This window comes from Pipistrellus hanaki, assembly GCF_964339955.1.
Source record: "Pipistrellus hanaki genome assembly, chromosome: 2".
NCBI classification, from domain to species: Eukaryota; Metazoa; Chordata; class Mammalia; order Chiroptera; family Vespertilionidae; genus Pipistrellus; species Pipistrellus hanaki.
The window spans coordinates 6789033-6806547 of NC_140504.1; the positions used below are offsets into that span (position 1 = coordinate 6789033).

At 60.6% G+C, this 17515-nt stretch overlaps 1 protein-coding gene across 4 annotated transcripts in view; it reads left to right on the plus strand.

The window, feature by feature from the left end:
• Positions 1-17515, plus strand: part of AGPAT3 (1-acylglycerol-3-phosphate O-acyltransferase 3) — a gene marked incomplete at its 3' end in the record, with an annotated part of 69248 nt that overhangs the window by 27467 nt on the left and 24266 nt on the right. The window contains exon 1 of one of the 4 annotated variants that reach the window (XM_084873686.1): positions 5956-6523. The exons of the other annotated variants lie outside the window; for them this stretch is intronic. Of the gene's footprint in view, positions 1-5955; positions 6524-17515 lie in introns of those variants that run through there. 4 annotated transcript variants of the gene reach the window in all.

Sequence of the window (17515 nt, forward strand, 5' to 3'; positions counted from 1 at the left end):
GCCTCAACATTGCCGTCGGTCAGGATTTCGACAGAATGGTTTCTGAGTCCATGTTATCTCCCAGTCAGGGTGAGCCAGAGCTTTTGTCTGCCACAGATGTCATGTGACTAACTTAAATGACAGAGCCAACCGTCCCGTGTCAATGCCACTGCCCAGAGTGGCTGGTGAGCCCTTGGGAGCACAGAGGCCAAGCCGAGGGGTGCCGAGAGTTAAAGACTTGGGAGCTGATGGACCGCAAAGCCCAGATGACAGGGTGACACAGCACCTGGCATTGACTCCTTCTCCCTGTTGGCTGCACGTTGACCTGGTGGCATTTGGGCTGTGTTGGGTTGAACCAAAAGCTGCTTCTTTTGGGGTTACCATCAGTTAACACGCAGGTGGGCACGTGCTCAGGACCGTGTGGCCGGATCGGTGCCCGAGGTGGGCTTGGGCGTTAGGCTCTGAGAACAGGCCATGCTCAGGGACCACATCCGCCCGACAATGAACTTAAACCAGCAGCTTCCATCGTGTGGGGGGTTTTATGCTACAAAACCTGCACCCAGGCATTTGAGAGCGAGGAGTTCTCGGTGGCTTTGCTAGTGGTTTAGTTTCTGTCCATTAGGTGCGGGGAGTGTTGTGCAGGGTGAGACCCGGGCCCTGCTCAGCAGCCCTGTGTGACGCTGGAGGGGCCAGGCAGGTGGCCAGGCCAGGGGTCCAGAGGGCACAGGCCCTACCTCAGCACAGGTGGCAGGAGGTGGGAAGGTTTCCTGGTGAATTAAGTTGTACACCCAGCTCCCACCAGACAGATCTGCCTGAGAGAGAGAGAGAGAGAGAGAGAGAGAGAGAGAGAGAGAGAGGAGAGAGAGAGAGAGAGAGAATGCTCCCCTGTGGCGGAGCTGGCGGTATTGCTGCACCCGGTGTGAGGACGGCGAGAATTGGGATCTGGGAAAGACTCGCCCCAGTAATGACTCAACATTTGACTAGACACCCATCCATCTGTTCATTTCACAGATAGATGTTTGGTTACTGTTACTGCCAGGACCTGTAAATCATACATGGTATATCTGCCCTGGTCTGTCAAGGAGCAGGTGTGGTGATGCCTGGCCCTGGTCAGTGGCCACGCCTGAGCTCCCACAAGAACGCACCGATAGGCACTGACCAGCCAGGCACTGGAGAAGCTGGTGCAGGGAGGGATCTTAGGACCTGTGGCCAGGGGTATTGGGCAGCAGAGTCAGGCATGGGGGCGAGGGCCTGGAGTCACCTGTACTGTGGTCAGCATGCGTCTGCCCAGGCGCTGGCTTGTCCTGGGTCTGGACTGCAGGCCTCAGCTGGCCAGGCGGAGCCAGCTGCCTGTGACGAGAGAGAGGAGTCAGCAAAACCGCACCAAGCTCTCAGCCAAGGTCAGGGTCACACCCGATGTCCCACATGAAGACCACACGGAGTCTGTGTCAGAAAGGGATCTCTCCGGGTGAAACGCGTTTTGTGCTGCCCTTGGGAAGGTGCTGGAAAACATACTGTTTAAGGTGCTCAGAGGGCCGGGGGAACTGAGCACCTGTGGATGGGACAGGTCACTGCAGGGCCGAGTGACTGTGAGTCGGAGCTACTAAACCAGTCCTTGACCTGTCCGGTTTGGAACCAGGGGAGGTAAAAATGTCAGCTCTTCCCTGATCTCTTCAAGAACACGTCTTACATGTGCATCTGCGCGGCTTCCTGACCTAAGCCCCAGGGTTAGAGGGCGTTCCCACCAGGCACAGTGACTGCGCCTGCCCTGCAGGGTGGGGTTGCTGACAGCAGACCACCCAGTGCTCAGTGGGCAGCGGGTGCGTAGCAGATACTTAGAGATGGCTGGAGGGTCAGGTGTGACCTCCCAGTGGTCAGAAAATGCTAGTTCAACCCAGGCAGTCATGACTCACCCCGCAGACCAGCAGACGCCAAGGTCAAGGGGCCTGAGCAGGAGCCGGAGGGCTGGATTCCAGCCCGGATTAGCCATAGCGAGCAACTTACGGTGGGTGTACACTCAGTAACGACACCTTCTGAGCACAGACAGGTGGGAGGGTCCCAGAGCGAAGGTCCCAGCCGCCTGGTGCCCTGGGAAGGTGGGTGAGCCAAGTCAGGCCCACGGGGTGTTCCTCCCCACAGAGAGCCCCCGGGGGGCACAGGAGGAGGTGGCCGCGGTGGAGTGCTGGGAGGGTGAGACTGTGGTGTCACTGATGTGCCACCTGTTCACAGCTGGTTTGTGCAGGTCGACAGGATTTGTGGGGACATTTCTGTTGATCCAGGCACATGGCATGTGTAAGGACGAGGCCGTGGGTGCTGCCGGGCCTGGCAGGCTCCAGGGCTGCCTCACCTCTGCAGGCAAGGCTGTGAGGTGGGCCGTGGGTGTCGTGCCAGCCGCCCCGCCCCCAGAATGCCCGGCAGCCCGCAGCTGGCACTTGCTGTGCCTTGGGAACGGTCCGGTGTCTTCTTCCTGAAGCAGCCCGGTCTCACACCCCTGTCCCTAAAGGCCAGGTGCAGCTCGTGCAGGTGCGCCGCTGGGAGCGTGTGGGAGGCTGGACAGGTCTGGGCTCTGCCCAGCCCCACAGCCGGTCTGACGACTGGCTCAGCTTTCAGTGTTTGAGGTTGGAGGAGCAGGAGGAGCGGGCGGGGAGCCCGCCCTGAGGTGGCGGTGGCAGTGGTGGTGGCCGTGGCGGTGCAGAGAGGAGAGGAGCAGAGGAGGGGCCAGGAGCCGGACAGGACCCGGGAGCGCAGGGCGGCAGCTGGCCCTCCGGCCCTCCAGGTAACGCCACTGTGGCGCCTGCAAAGTGTGGTTTTGGTTGTTGGCCTTCGTTTGTTTCTCTTTGCTTTTTCTGTCTCTGCCTTTTCTGTCAGGTTAAAGCAATAGCTCGCCTCCTCTCAGGAAATGGTCGAAGTGCCATTTAGCAAGGTCCGGGTCAGGACCGTAATAGCGGCCACCCCAGCACCCTCCCCCCGCGCCATGCCCAGGCGCAAAGGCCAGGCACGGGCAGTCCCGGCATCACAGGCTGGCCCCTCGGGACCTCACACACCATCCGAGTCCTTGAGGCTTAAAAGCAGAGCAGGTGACCCAGAGACGGTCCACCTGTGGAGACCAGCCAGCAGCTTCTCCGTGGAGACGAGCTGGCCCAGCCTGGCCAGTGACCCCCATGTGCCATGCATGTGCTCATGTCCCGGGCGAGGGGTGGTGACTGTATCCCTCAGAGCAGGCAGGCAGGCAGGGTGGTGTGGGGGCAGCCCGGAGGCTTCTCCATGGTTACACAGTCCCCCCACAGGACTCCCGACATGGGATGGGGTAGGGGGGAGGGGGAGGAAGCTCCACCTGAGTGAAAAGTGAGCGGGGCCACGGCAGGCCACTCGGTCCTCGCCAAGGAGCCCGAGGGGATGGCCCTGAGTCACACTGTCACAGCACAGGCTGGGCACACGATGATCCAAGTGTCCTGGGCAGGAGAAGGGTTACCTGCCGTTTAATACGTTCCTACATGGAAGAACTCTGCAGCCAGTTTTACAAGAACGAAAGAGGGCAGGGATGCTGACGATAACAGCGCTGAGCCCTGCACCAGTCCCCGGTCTAGTGCTTTTCACAGCTCCCTCATTTAATCCCGTAACCTGGTGGTGTAGGAAGTGCCCCCTCTCCAGAGGGGGAAGTGGAGGCTCAGAGAGGCTCAGTCCTGTCTCCAGGTCACACAGCCTGGGGTTGGGGAGGCCAGGATTTGAACCTGGTCGCGTGCTCCTGTTCGCTACCACCCCTCCCAGAAAGGCGAGGCTTGCCCTGACCCAGCAGGCTTTCCTGGCGGAGGGTCTGGGTCTGTTCAGGCTGTTATAACAGAACGCCATAGACCAGGCGACTTTAAAGAAACAGATTTCTCATCGTTCCTGAGGCTGAAGTCCCACATCAAGGCACAGGGACCTGGAGAGGCCTGCTTCCTGGTTCACAGACGGTGACTTCCTGCTGTGGAAGGGTGAAGGAGCTCTCTGGGGTTTCTCTTATAAGGACACTAATCCGTTCATGGGGGCTCCGCCCTCATGACCTAAGTGACCTCCCAGAGGCCCCTCCTCCAGTACCTCCGCGTGGGGCGTTTTGTTTCAGCATATGAACTTGGTGGTGGGGTGGGGGCACAAACATTCAGCCCACAGCATAGAGCAAGCATCGTGGGAGGAAATCAAGTCATAGTCGCACACATTGCCACCTGCACCAGGAACAGACAGACCCCAGACCCCGTGGCAGTCTGGGGGGGGGGGGGGGGGCGGGCGGAGAAGGTTCCTCTTGTGACCATGCACTTCTGGGAGCAAGGTTTGAAAGTTTTGCAACAAGAATCTATTATTTTCTGCTAACGCACAGAATCTCATTATTTACAAAATCTTTTTAAAAAATTGATCTTAGAAAGAGGAAGGGACGGGGGGGGGGGGGGGGCGGGGGAGTGAGAGAGAAACATCAGTCTGTTGCCTTCTGCATGCACCCCAACTAGGGATCGAATCCATAGCCTGGGTAGGTATGTGCCCTGACTGGGAATGGAACCTGCCACCTTTTGGTGTATGGGATGACGCTCCAACCAGCTGAGCTACACTGGCCAGGGCTTTGCAAAACCTTTGTGAAAACACAGAGTTCAAAAGTTGGGGTGTTTTTGCTAGAAATGTCTCATTTGGTTACAGAACGGGCAGCCAGTCTACACCTGTGAGTGGCTGCAGCGTCTCAGTCTCCCGGGCGAACAGGGGTCTTTGGAGTTCCCCACTCACCACCCCGTCCATTCAGACCGGTTTAGAAGGCAGCGAAAGAAGGCTGCTGCTTTTATCCTCCCTCTCTCCTCCCAGGCCTCCTCCTCAGCTCACAAACCAGCAGGCTCCTCTCTGGCTGCGAGGCTCAGAGTTCTCTGCCTTTGAGCGGGGGGATGAATGGCTGTGTGCAGGGCATTTGGTTGGATTTTGCTCCGAGGCTGTTGAGGACCCGGTTCCCGTTCATGGAAGCCCGAGTCCTGATCCCTCCACTTGCTTGCTCTGTGACTCTGGGCTAGTGCTTAACCTCTCTGCACCTCAGTGTCAGGTCTGTAAAATGAAGCTCATAGGTGCGCCTCCCTCCTCTGGGTGGTGGTGAGAGTGGATGAGCTGACACAGAGGGCCATCTGGGTGCTCAGGGACGGTGACCGGCGTGCATACAGAGACATGCTACAGATGTGTCTACAGACATGCCACCCTGGGCAGCACTGTTAGGATGTCCTGCCTGAAATTCTTCCCATGCCAGGGGCTGGTTCTGTGTTCGGCGGTTCAAGGTGCTCCCTGTGCACCGGGCAGCTGGTCACTGGGCACCGCCTGCACTTGAAATGCAGCATGAGCCCTGAGCAGCCACGCGCCGGCCAGGGAGAGCAGCTCTGCGGGCGGGGAGGGGAGGCTGGGGTGCAGGTGGTGCAGGCCCCGCCCAGCACCGAGAGCTGGTGATGGCTCCTCACTGGCTTCAGTCTAGTGTGTCCCTGTCCCAGTGCCTGTTCCACGGAAGGAAACGCGGCTGCGCAAACATACTGTCCTGAAAATGCAAATGGAAACACTATCCGGCAGCACCTGCGGCGGGCGAGCTGGAGGCCCCGCACAGGTCCCGACGGGGATGGGACCTGCAGCCTAGGCGTGTGCCCGGACCGGGGATCGAGTCCGCAACTTGTTGGTGTGCCAGGGCCCACCAGTGGTTCTCACAAGTGCTTCAGGGCTGCGTGCACCTGCTTTCCTCACCGTCACCTAGTCGGGCTGTGACAGCCTTCCGAAGGCTCCCCACCAGTCCTGACACTCAGCCGTGAAAAAACCAGTGTGTCCACATTGGCTGAACGTGTCCTGAGGAAGCTCTGCAGGCTGACCTTTCCGTCTTAGAGCAGAGCAGGTGTCTCAGTCCACCCCGAACAGGCGAGGCCCTGCCCCCACGGGGCAGCGTCACCCGGGACACCCGTGTAAAAGCCACGGAGGAGCTGGGAGCCGCGCAGATAGTGTCCGGCGTGGCGCTCCCGACTGCACTTCAAAGCACTTAAGAGTTGGCCGCTGGCCTTCCTGGGCTCACACCTCGCTTGTTTACTTGTGTTTGGTTTGCATAGTAACCCACGTTCTGGAGCGCGTCCCCGTGTGGATTGGAGGGACAGGGTATCAGCTGGTCCCTGCGAGCGCCCGCCTCGCTCCCGGAGTTTCTGCGCGGCTCACTTACCCGGAGGGAGTCACAGCTCGCAGCCCTCCCGCAGGGAGCGCTACTTGTACTTATTTGTTTGTGCACCTAAAGCTGCAGAAGGGCGGGCTGGGTGAGGCGTGGAACCCAGACCAGCAGCCTCAAGTGCGGGACGTGGCCTCCTGCAGGTGGCACCATCCGTGTGTCAGGAGAGGCCGATCGGACACGCCCCCAGCTCTGCCCCCAGCGCAGCGTGACAGGAGCGGGCCTGGAGACTGTCTGTCTAGGCCACTCGGGCTGCAGACTCTGTCTCGCCTGCTTCTTCCTGGGGCCGGAGGAGAAAGCTCCAGGGACTCACAGCCGTTCCAGAGCCGCCGGGAAGCAGCGGGAGCTCCGGTCAGTGGGAAGGACGCTCTGGGCATAAGAATGAGGTGGGAGGTGGGTCCCTGTCAACAGCCAGGAGCCCAGGGAGGCGTCAGGGCAGGGGTGGAGGAGTGGGGGTGAGGAGTGGTTGAGTGAGTGCATTTTGCCACTTTTCTTCTTATTGATGGTCCTGCAACATGTTGCTGGCACCCCGAGGGTTCTCTCGGTCTAAGGGCTAATGCTGAGCTCAATCAGGATAAACAGGCTGGCACCATGGTGTGTTCCCCGCGGGCGGGCAGCATCTCATTAACCTAATAAACCGCAGTGGGCTGAGCCGAAAGGCAGGGCGGAGAGCAGGGAAGTAACTTGCTCAGCGGCTCTCCGGCTGGAAACTCAGTTCTGGGGTTCAGGCAGGACCCGTTTTCTTGAGGCCCGGGTGCCAGGAATTGACACAGCGCCTTTGGGGACGCTGTGGAAAGAGGGTGATTAACTGTGAGTTAACAAGAGTCTGAGGCATGGAGACACCCGGGCCCCTGGGGCTGCTGGAGACCGAATAAGCCACCAGTCACCAGGGGATTGGGCGGGGAGGGGGTGTGTCTGGGTTGAACCGGCTGCACCAGGGCCAGTGAAATACTCTGGTCGGCCAAACCTGGTTCTCCTCCTGGGTCGGCCAGTTATTGGTGAGCCGTGCAGTTGGTTGTGGTACCGAGAGAGCAGGGCTGTTGAGGTCACTAAGTGAATAATTGGTGTTTAGTGCCTGTCTCTCCGCACAGCCTTGGCGTGGTCTCCCCGATCGCTCCCTGGCTTGTCTGCGTGCCGTCTCCCCGATCTGTACCAGTGGGTCTCGGGGTGGCCGTGGGCCTTCCTTAGTGCCCTGTAGATTCTGTCCTTCCAGAGCTCAGCGTTAACAAGCCCTCTCAGTTAACTCAGAGGCCGTCCACTCCTGGTTCTGGGTTTCCAACGGGTTCCACGCTGGAGGGCTGGGACCTGAAGGTGAGGCTGACGGGGGCGTGTCACAGTTTCGGGTGGGGAATGGCAAGAGCTCTGACCTGGTCGCACCTGGCCTGAAGGTGAGTGAAGAGAGCAGGTCGGGCAGGGAGGCGGCCCCAGGAGCAGGACAGCCAGGACCCGGGCACTCCGTCCAGCAGCCAGCGTGGACAGCGCTGTCCCCTGTCCGTACCTGCCCCTGCCCTGGAGGCAGGTAGATGGGATCGCATGTTTGTTCTAGAAGCTGGAGACGCAGCTCCTGCAGGCGCCACCATGGAGCCTGGGACCAGTGGCCCCGCGGGCCCCGGGTGGGGTCCTGCCCTGGACGAGGCCGTCAGCAGTTAATGCAGAGCTTCTCTGAGGAACTGCGTGACCTGCACCTGCACGTGCCCTCACTGTCCTCATGCCGATGGCGCAGTGTCACCTCCTGGAGCAGGAATGATCCTCAGCTGTGTACGAAGGAGCATGTGGGCATTCCACGAGAAACTTGCCAAGTGTAAAGAATTAGGTTTTTAGAACCTTCCTTTCATGTGGCCGCTCTGAGGACACCGGCAGGAGGTTCTGTCAGCACGGTCCTGCTGCTCTTTCCTATTGTGCGTAAGTCAGTCATTTAGGGTCAGGGAAGTGCCTAGACACACAGTGTTCCTGTGACATGTTCCTGTGTCATACCTTCCAATTAGCTTCATTCTCTCTAACCTCAATAACAGACTCAGAATGAAGTCGGATAGTAATCCAGGGGCGGGAGTGACCTCACTCACACACATGGTCTCAGGACAGGGAGGCGGGAGTGACCTCACACATGTGGTCTCAGACGGGGAGGCAGGAGTGACTTCACTCACACACGTGGTCTCAGACGGGGAGGCGGGAGTGACCTCACTCACACACGTGGTCTCAGGACAGGGAGGCGGGAGTGACCTCACACATGTGGTCTCAGATGGGGAGGCAGGAGTGACCTCACTCACACACGTGGTCTCAGACGGGGAGGCGGGAGTGACCTCACTCACACACGTGGTCTCAGGACAGGGAGGCAGGAGTGACCTCACTCACACAGGTGGTCTCAGGATGGGGAGGTGGGATGGCCTCACTCACACACGTGGTCTCAGGACAGGGAGGCGGGAGTGACCTCACACACGTGGTCTCACACGGGGAGGCGGGAGTGACCTCACTCACACACGTGGTCTCCTGATGAGGAGGGAGGAGTGACCTCACTCCCACTTGGGCTCGAGGACCCAGAGGGCCATGGCCATGGGCCCTGAGCAGGGCCAGCGGACAGGTGCACTCAGGACCCACGGGGAGTTTCCCGTCCACAGAAATACTATTGGAGGAGGATTTTGGCAAAATTCCTATGCCAACCTTTATTTCAAAATCAATAAAACCAAGATTCTAGGTTTGCTGTGTTTCACACAAGTAATGGAAAGGGCACAGGAAAAAGTGAGAACTATCTCAACATTCCTGCCCTGGCTGGTTTGGCTCAGTGGATTCAGCGTTGGCCAGCAGACTGAAAGGTCCCAGGTTCGATTCCTTACTGTTCAGGAATCAAAGGCTTAGTTTCCGTTCTGCTCCATCCTGGAGAGAAGTCCTTGGTATTTCTCCCCACCTCTGCCGGCCGGTCCCTTTGTGGGCCTGGTTCAGGAGCCATGTACTATGCCAGGTGTTTTTCCAGGTGCTTTCCCTGCACCAACCCCCTAACCATCACACCACCCATGGACGTGGGCGGAGGGATGACTCCCACTTGACAGTAAACTGAGGCTTAGCTTGAAGGAGGGGGTGCGGGATTGAGGCCCAGCCCGTGCTGTGCAGCCTCTCTCTGGGGATCACAGAGGCCTCCTGCGATGTGGCTGGGAGAGGAGACTCCTGTGAGAGCGAGGGCCGGGGCCCCTTCACCAGAGAACCCCTTTCCGGGGCCGCTGTGTGCTCAGCGTGGAAAACCAGGAAGGCTGGCTGTCCTCTGTCCTCATCCGGGCACCCGGGGAGCTGTGCGCAGGCCCTCATCCAGGGGCCCAGAGTCCAGGGGAGAACAGGAGAGAGAAGCAGGAGCAGGTATCCGAGTCTGGGTGCTGAGCACAGGCCCGCAGGCCCCCAGGGGAGCCGCCTGGAGGCGGAGCACTCAGGGGGCCTGTGCAGTCTGGGTGTGCGGGAACCCCTCGCCTGTCCACTGTCTCGCCCGCCAAGGCGCCAGCCTGGCTCCTGCCCTGTGAACTTGGCAGGGATGCAGGGACGAGGACAGGATGTGGCAAGTGTCTCTAAAGCCTGCAGTTGGGAAGGTGGCTGCTGGGCTCTGGCAGTGGCAGCTGGGGGTGGGCCAGGACCCGGTATCTATTCTGGAAGAGTCTCTCTGGCTGCACCGTGGAGGAGGGGGCTGGCGCCCTGAATTACTGGGGGTACAGGCCAACAAAGTCCTCACAAATGCCTTTCTGAACAGCCCTGACCGGTGTGGCTCAGTGGATAGAGCATCGGCCTGCGGACTGAAGGGTCCCGGGTTCGATTCCAGTCAAGGGCATGTACCTTGGTTGGGGGCACATTCCCAGTGGGAGGTGTGCAGGAGGCAGCTGGTCGGTGTGTCTCTCTCGTTGATGTTTCTAGCTCTCTCGCCCTCTCCCTTCCTCTCTGTAAAAACTCAATAAAATATATTAAAAAAACAAAACAAAACAAACAAAAAAACACCTTTCTGAACAAATACTGACCTCAGGGCAAAGGCTGGCTCAGGTGCTTCCACTCAAGTCAAGGGCACCTGCCACCCTTTGTGGAGGAGACCCCTGGGTCTGCAGTGGGCCTCCAGCCGCAGGGCCCACATCCTCGAGGTGCAGGTGCACGAGGCCTGGGCCTTGAGCTGCACCCGCAGACGGGGGGTGGTGGCCGGGCAGATGTGGATACCCACGCGGGGCTTCTTCTCACTGATGATTAGAAAGGCCGAGGTCCGGGTACGTGCAGGAGAGGCCCTGTTCCTCAGGCCTCAGGTGAGGACTGTCCTCACACCGCGGGGAGCACACACCGCCCTGCAGGAGCAGGTCCTCCCAGGTCAGCAGTCCCTCTGGCTGCTCTGCGGATTATGGAGTTGGAAAGCCTTAGGCAGCAAGACACTGCTCAGGGCAAAGCCCCTCTCCGGCGGGCTAAGGGAGGAGTGGCGGCCTGCCCTCCCTCCCGATGGCTTCTCGGGCCACAGGCCTAAGTGCAAGTCACAGACGGATGCCTCCAAAGGGTCCTGCAATCGGTCTGAAGGCTCCAGAGCCAGTGGGCCAGGTCTGAGAGCAGGGGCAGGGGCGGGGCAGGGGCAGGGCAAGGGCAGGCTTTGCCAGCTGCGGGGCCCGCTCCCTGGCAGGACACAGGTGTTGGAGGGGGCCTCGGCCGTCCTGTCGGGAAGGGGGTCTTTTGTGTCATGTGCAGAGAAGGTGCACAAAGCAGTAACTTTCCCGTCACCCAGTGATGACCCTGAAGCAGGGGTGGAACCTTTTCTCTGCCAGGGGCCTTTCGGGTATTTATAACATCATTCCTGGGCCATACCCAGTGATCCTCTTAAAAACCAGCCGTGGCATTTGGTCAGACATGTAATTAACTTACCCCAATGCCGGGGCAGGGCCAGACCACGTGACTTCGTGGGCCTCATGGGGCCTGCGGGCTTGGTGTTCCCCACCCGGCCCTGAAGGAAGGTCATCGCCAGAGGCCCCTCGAGGGGCTCGCTCAGTGAAGTCTCTCTCCCGCTTCCGTGCGTCTGCGCGGCGAGCGGCATTCGAGGGCGACACTTCGCCGGCATCTCTGTCTCCTCTCAGCTCCGTGCAGAGTCAGAGTCCAGGCGGGGTCACAGGGGGACAGCAGTCCTTCACACTCTGGTGGACTTTCCGCTGTTTCCCAGGGAATAAGAGCGTCATTCCCCCGGGGGGGGAAGGGGGGAGAGAGTTGGAGCTGGGCCTCTGGTGGGAGCGCAGCAACCGGCTCTGGGCCAGGGACTGATGGGCTGGGCATTGCCCCGAAGAGGGGTGTCTGTCCAGCACCGGGGCCCACCCCACTAGCTCACCCCACGTGCTGTGCTCTGGGGTTTCCGTCGGCTTCTGGGTCTGAGGCCCCGGGCCAGCTGCTCGGCGGGGCCCGCTGACCTGGTCCTGCCCGGGCCGTGATGGGCCTGTTTACAGCGGCTCCTGCCGAAAGCCGCTTATTGGATTAGCGGGAGCCGGGCAGCCCGAAGTGGGCCGAGGGGAGGCCGAGCCCCCTGTCTGCTCCAGGGCCCTGCTTTCCTTCCAGTTGGCTTTCCAGACTCGCAGGTGCCTCTGGGTCGGGAGGCAGCACCCCAGAAGTGCGTGTCCCCCTCGTTCTGCCGAGCAGAAGCTTCGCGGCCCAGGCCCGTCCTGTGTGGGAAGTGTGGGCCTGGCCATAGTCCCCTTCCTTATCCTCCGGCCAAGGTGACACTCGCTGCCACCTTCCGCTCTCGGAAGACGGGGCACAGGCTGTGAAGATGCTGGCCCACTACTCGACCTGCCTCTTCTCGGGGGTTTGTGCCGCGCTGGTGGCCGTGGCTCTGGCCTATTACCTGTACTGGTGAGCGTGGCGGTGCCGGGGTCTGGCTGTGGGGGGGAAGGGGTGAGGGGCTCCCATGCTGTGGTTCGCCCTCTGTGCTGTAGGTCCAGACTCTCTCCACCCGCCAGGGGGGATTCATGGCGGTGGGGAAGGAAGCAGTTACTGCCGGAGCACAGTGCATGCAGATTATCCGTGAATGCTCTTTTGTTAGAACCTTCCTGAGGGAGGTCCGGGGGCTCGGTACCCTGACGCACAGTGGGTGCTGGGTGACTGGGAGGGAGCCCCTGCCCGAGCCCGCACCATCGCTTCTGCCCCTCAGCCCAGAGCAGGGGCAGCAGGCGGACACGGGGTCTGTCAGTTGAACAGGAAATGGTAGCTTCCATCAAAGGGATGTTACCCTGTTGTGCCCATAGGTGACAGATGGCTTATGGGGAGTCACCGGTGACCCTTCACAGAAGCGGTGGCCGGAGTGCACTCCAGCGCTTGCTGTGGATGTGGGGGCGTCTGTGAGGTGCCATGGGCCACCCTGGCCTGGGGGTCCAGAGGCTCAGCTCCTCCAGCCTCTCACGAGGCTGTGACATGTGCTCTGGGCCCCAGGTTCTGTCTGTAAAACCGGATGTTGACTGTATCTCTGCAGCTGGCCTTTGCACACGGGCACGCACCGCTGGCACACAGGGCTCGCTCCCTCCTGACAAGTGCTGACGGGGTGGTTGTGGGGAAACCCCAGCCCGGGTCTGGGGTCACTTGATTGGCTAGTGCTGGAGAATGAGCAGTTTCCTGCAGAGAGGCAGGCTTCCCGGAGGTTCCGCCTGGCGTGTCCTTGTTCCTCCCACGCACATGGCTGGGTGGGAGCTCTCCCCTCTGACCTGGAGGCTTTCTCTCCTGCAGATCCGATTAACGCTTCTTTGTGTCTGGTGACGAGGGTGCCGCGGGTGGGCCGGGCTCCCTGCTGGCTCCGGCCTCTGTGGAACCCAGGTGTACCCCAGGCCCCTGCAGCCCGCCTGAACACTCTAGTCGTTTATGTGCCTCTTAGGGGCCTGGTGGCACTGTCAGTCAGCTGGACCCCAAAAGGGGCGGGTCTGCCTCACCGCGCAGCCGCCGCCCACCTCGCCAGGGAGAGGCACGCTGCTTTTCTCGTCTGTCGTTGGACGTTCCCTCTTTCAGCGCTTGTCCTGGCCACTAAACAGTCCCTGTTCCACACGTGGGAAGAGACCCGTTGGAAGAGACCCCGTTGGAAGCTAGTTGTGAGCCCCTGCCACACCCTGCTGAGCCCCGCCCTCGCTCCCAGTGCTGGAAACTGGGAGAGAATGCCAGCTCTGGTTCCTGAGGTTGCAGAGCTGTCCCCTCCCCAGTTAGACCTGACTCACTGGGTGCCTTTTCAGCTGCCATGCTCCCCATTGGCGGGGTGAGTGCCAGAGCTGGTGTGGCCAGCCACCGGGTGGGCTCACCCCACCCCCGCCCCCGCCCCGGCTCCCCGGCTGAGACCAGCAACCTGCCTGGCTCAGGAAGAGCTCCGCTGCTGAAGGGGCTGCCAGCACCCGGTTAACTCGAAACACTTAGGAAAGGGCTCGAGGACTCCGCTGGGAGTTGGTTCCGCTAATGGGGTCAGTGGGAGGGTCCTCGGGAGGCAGCTTCCAGGGTTCCCTCTGCCACTGCTGACAGCACCGCACCCGTGGCCGTCCTGTCTGCGTCTCTGCTGCCAGGACTCTCGGCAGGTCCTCCTTGTGCCTCGAGTGAACCTGCCACAGCGCGGGGCTGGGGTGGGGAGGCTCTCCGAGGGGAAGCCCGGCCCAGCGGCGAGGGGCCACACGGAGCCCCTGATCGCCACCTGCAGGTCTCTGCAGCCGCCACCTCGGGGCTCACGGGCCAGGGGCAGAGCCGTGCTTTTCTCAGGGGGCCTCGCTTCAGACCTGGCGGAAGACGTGTAAGGAGATGTGGGTCCAAACACCAGCCACACGTCCAGCGTCGCCTGCAGGTCACTTTCCCTTTTATCCAGCGACATCGCCAGCCACTGCCTCCAGATGCGGCGCTGTCACACACATGTTGTGAAACGCACCCCGGGCTGTAATGTCCAAGTGCGGCTCTGTACGCGGTGGAGCAACAGCGAGGCCAGCACAACCCGCTGGCCACGTGCTGCCTGGCATGAGCCAGAGCCGGTCACACCCGCTGGGGCTGCCCCGTCCAGAGTTCGCCGCGTGGGAATGCATTACTTTACCTTGGCCCAGCCATAGGCTTGGTGTCGGTGTCTACGCCACGATTTAGGAAAACCAGGCAGAGGAAGCGAGGCCGTTATGTGGGAAGGAGGAAGGCCCAGCTAGAGGGACCCGTCATTCCGGGCGCGTTCCCCACGGGGCGGAGCGCGGGGTGCTTTGTGCGAGGTGGCCGCAGCGGTCCTCCTGGGTGACAACTTCCCAACAGCGGGGCTAGGCGGAAGACGGAGAACTCGGGGTTTCTATGCCAATTAGAGGGAATTAACAATTAAAAGCGATTAAAATGTTGAATGTTGCGGAAGTATTCCTAAATCGGTGGCATTTTTCAGAGACAAGCTGCCTGTGTCTTTGGAGATTGACTTGAGGCAGAGCTTGTGTGCCTGCCTCCCAAGCATCGATGGCTCTGAGGTGCCTTTGTTGACCATTTAATTGAAGGCACTTTGGTGCCAGCGAATTCTATGTTTTTAGTTTCATTTCATCTTGGAAATCCCTAAACTTAGTGCAACAGGTGATCTACCTCTTGGTAGTGTTCTGAAGACTTTATATATCCCTGCTTCTGTCTCCTGTCTCCTAACCTCCCTCCCACCCCCTCCCACTGACACCTGCAGGCAGGAACCCTTTCCCAAGAGGAGTCCCAGTTCCACGAACTTGTCCCATTGCTCGGTGGCAGAATGCTTGTCTAATAGAAAGAGCCATTTTATCAGAGGAGAAACCTACTGAGTGACAGCCATTGGCATCAGCCGCCATCCCGCATGACGCACATGCCAGGGCCGCTGGCACAGGCCAGGCATCGCTGCCGGCCTGGGCCTGTGGGCAGCCCTCGGCCTGGGCTCAGTGAACACACAGGTGTTGGTGCTAGGGCTTCTCATCTCCGTCTGCCAAACACGACTCTTCGGAGCTTTTCACTTCAAGGATACTGTTTTGTTTTTAGTGGCGTTTTTATGATTATAAAAGTAATCGTTATTCCATGTCAAAAACTTAAATGAAAACCAGAAAAGCATTTTTTTTTATTTATTTAAAGGCCATGTTATTTCATTACCAGAGACTTCCCCAGGCAGTTAGGTTCAGCCTCTCCCGGGTGTGTGTGTGTGTGTGTGTGTGTGTGTGTGTGTGTCACGACGTGTGTACCTCTGCCCTCCAGCCGTGCAAGCAGTGTTCACGTCACCGAGGCCTCGGTGCAGCCAGGTCCTGAGGGACAAATGCACCTGGAGGCGGTGCGCCAGGCTCACCGAGGTCGCCCTGCGTCTCCACGTGTTCGGTATCGTCCATCACTAGCCGCCTGCCCACCTGTCTCCTGGTCTCCGCAGGATCGGTTCCTCACCCTGAACTCGGGGCGGGCGGGCGGGGCCTCTGGGGTTGGCTGGAGCGCCCTGTGCCCAACGGCCATGCAGAAGAGCCATCTCCAAGGGCTGTCACTTCCCTTGCTCTTTCTCACCCGATGGCAAAGTGAATTTGCTCTTTTTCTGTGGACCTAGATCTCAGGGAAGGAAGTTACTTACGGAATTTGAGGGATATCTTTGATTATAGAGGCATAAGCCAGGTGCCACTCCGCCCAGCCCCCAGCACAACCCAGACACTTAACGGAACCCACGGGCTCTGCGGTCTCTGCCCCCGTTTGACTGGAGGGCCCTGTGGTGGGTGGTCTTGGGGACAGAGACTCGGAGGCGCAGGCTGTTGCTTGGCCCTCGGTGAGCAGCGTCTGCCGGGCAGCACCAGGGCTGCTACGAAGCGACCTGGGCACAGGCCTCCAGGTGCCCTCGGCCAGTTCCTTCACGGAAACAGGGACGGACGCTGTGGTGAGGGGTGCCAGGTGCCGTGTGCCCTCGGCCAAGCCAGCTGTCGCACGCGGTCACCGTGGAGGCCACGAGGGCCTCACCTTGTGAGTTTGCTGGTGTTCCATGGGTATGGGTGGACTGAGTTGTGCACTGTGAGTTCACCCCGATTTCTCAGAGTGCCGGGCGCCGTCCCGGGGACAGGACAGGGAGGCTGTGGAAGTCATCTCTGAAGGGCTGGGTCACACTTTGCAGTTCTTCCTGGAGACACCGCCCTCCTTCCCCGGGTGGCAGTGTGTTCCAGGGGGACACTGGTACTGGGTTCTAGACCAGGCGTTCCCCGTGCTCACTTCCCAGGGAGGAGACAGGCGAGAGAGCCCATCCTGGGGAACAGCTCTCCAGGGCTCAGAGTGAGGAGAAAGGCCGGGCCGGGCGGGCAGATGCTCAGCTGATGGCTAGGGACCTCCCCTCTCCTGGGGCCAGGCCTGCAGCGGCCAGCCCCCGTGTCCTCCTGGAGTTCAAAGTCCTCTGGGGCAGCCTCCTGTCCCCGTGCCAGCCCAGCCTGGACTTTTCATCCTTCTCGGGGAGCCCCCACCAGCATGGGTCGGCGGTGGCTCGCCGAAGGGCGTGTGGAGAAGAAGGGGCCGAGCGGTGGTCCTGCTGTGAGGGTGCTGGCGGGGAGCAGCAGCAGCAGCTCCCTCAGCACTGTTAGGAAAGGCGCGGCTGGAAGAGTTCTGTTTAAGACCAACGTGGAGGGCAGCAGGCGGGGTTTCTGTGCTGTCATCGCGCTGTGTGACCACTTTCTCACAGAGATGGAGCCCCAGTGCACGGGCGGCGTTAACAGCTGGGCCCGGAGCCTGGAGGGGCTGGCCAGGCTGCACTGAGAAGGGGCCCCCGCGGAGTTTGAACCCTGGCGTGTCCTGCCTCCCCCAGCTCTGCCGGCCTTCCCCTCTCACCCCATTCTTCCATTGACCTCAGCGCCAAGCCTGAAAGTGAGCTTGCAACACAGCGGTGCCCCAGGCCCTAACATTTCACCTACTTGGCAGCGCGCTGTGCCCCGCTGGCTCTGTGACGGATGCCCAGAGCCTGCTCAGAAATGCAGGCACGGGGGCCCCTCACAGCTCTGCGGCCCACGGACGGTTTTCCGCTCTGGAGGTCCATGCTGAGAGGGCCTGGGCTGTCCGAGAGTCCTGCTGGCTGAGTCCCGGGAGGGACAGAGGTAAGGGGCTGTGGTCTGGGCTGTTTTGTGGCCGCCCTGCAGGGTCATGGGGTGGGGGAGGGGCAGGGCAGCGTCCAGCCTGGCTGCTGTGGGTTTTCTCTGGCTTTTGGGCAGGAAGTCGTGGGCACAGATGCCTGTGGGAAGGCAGCTGTCTCCCTAAGCAGGTTCCCCAGAGGGGTCACAGGAAGAAGGCTCTCTTAGGGGCCAGGGATTCCTTCTCTTACAATGTCCCGAGGTCACCATGGAGACGGCTGGGCATGGGCGCCTGTGCCCTGAACCAAAGCAGCCTTGTTAGGGACAAACCCAAGTCAGCGGCTGGGCTGCCCCC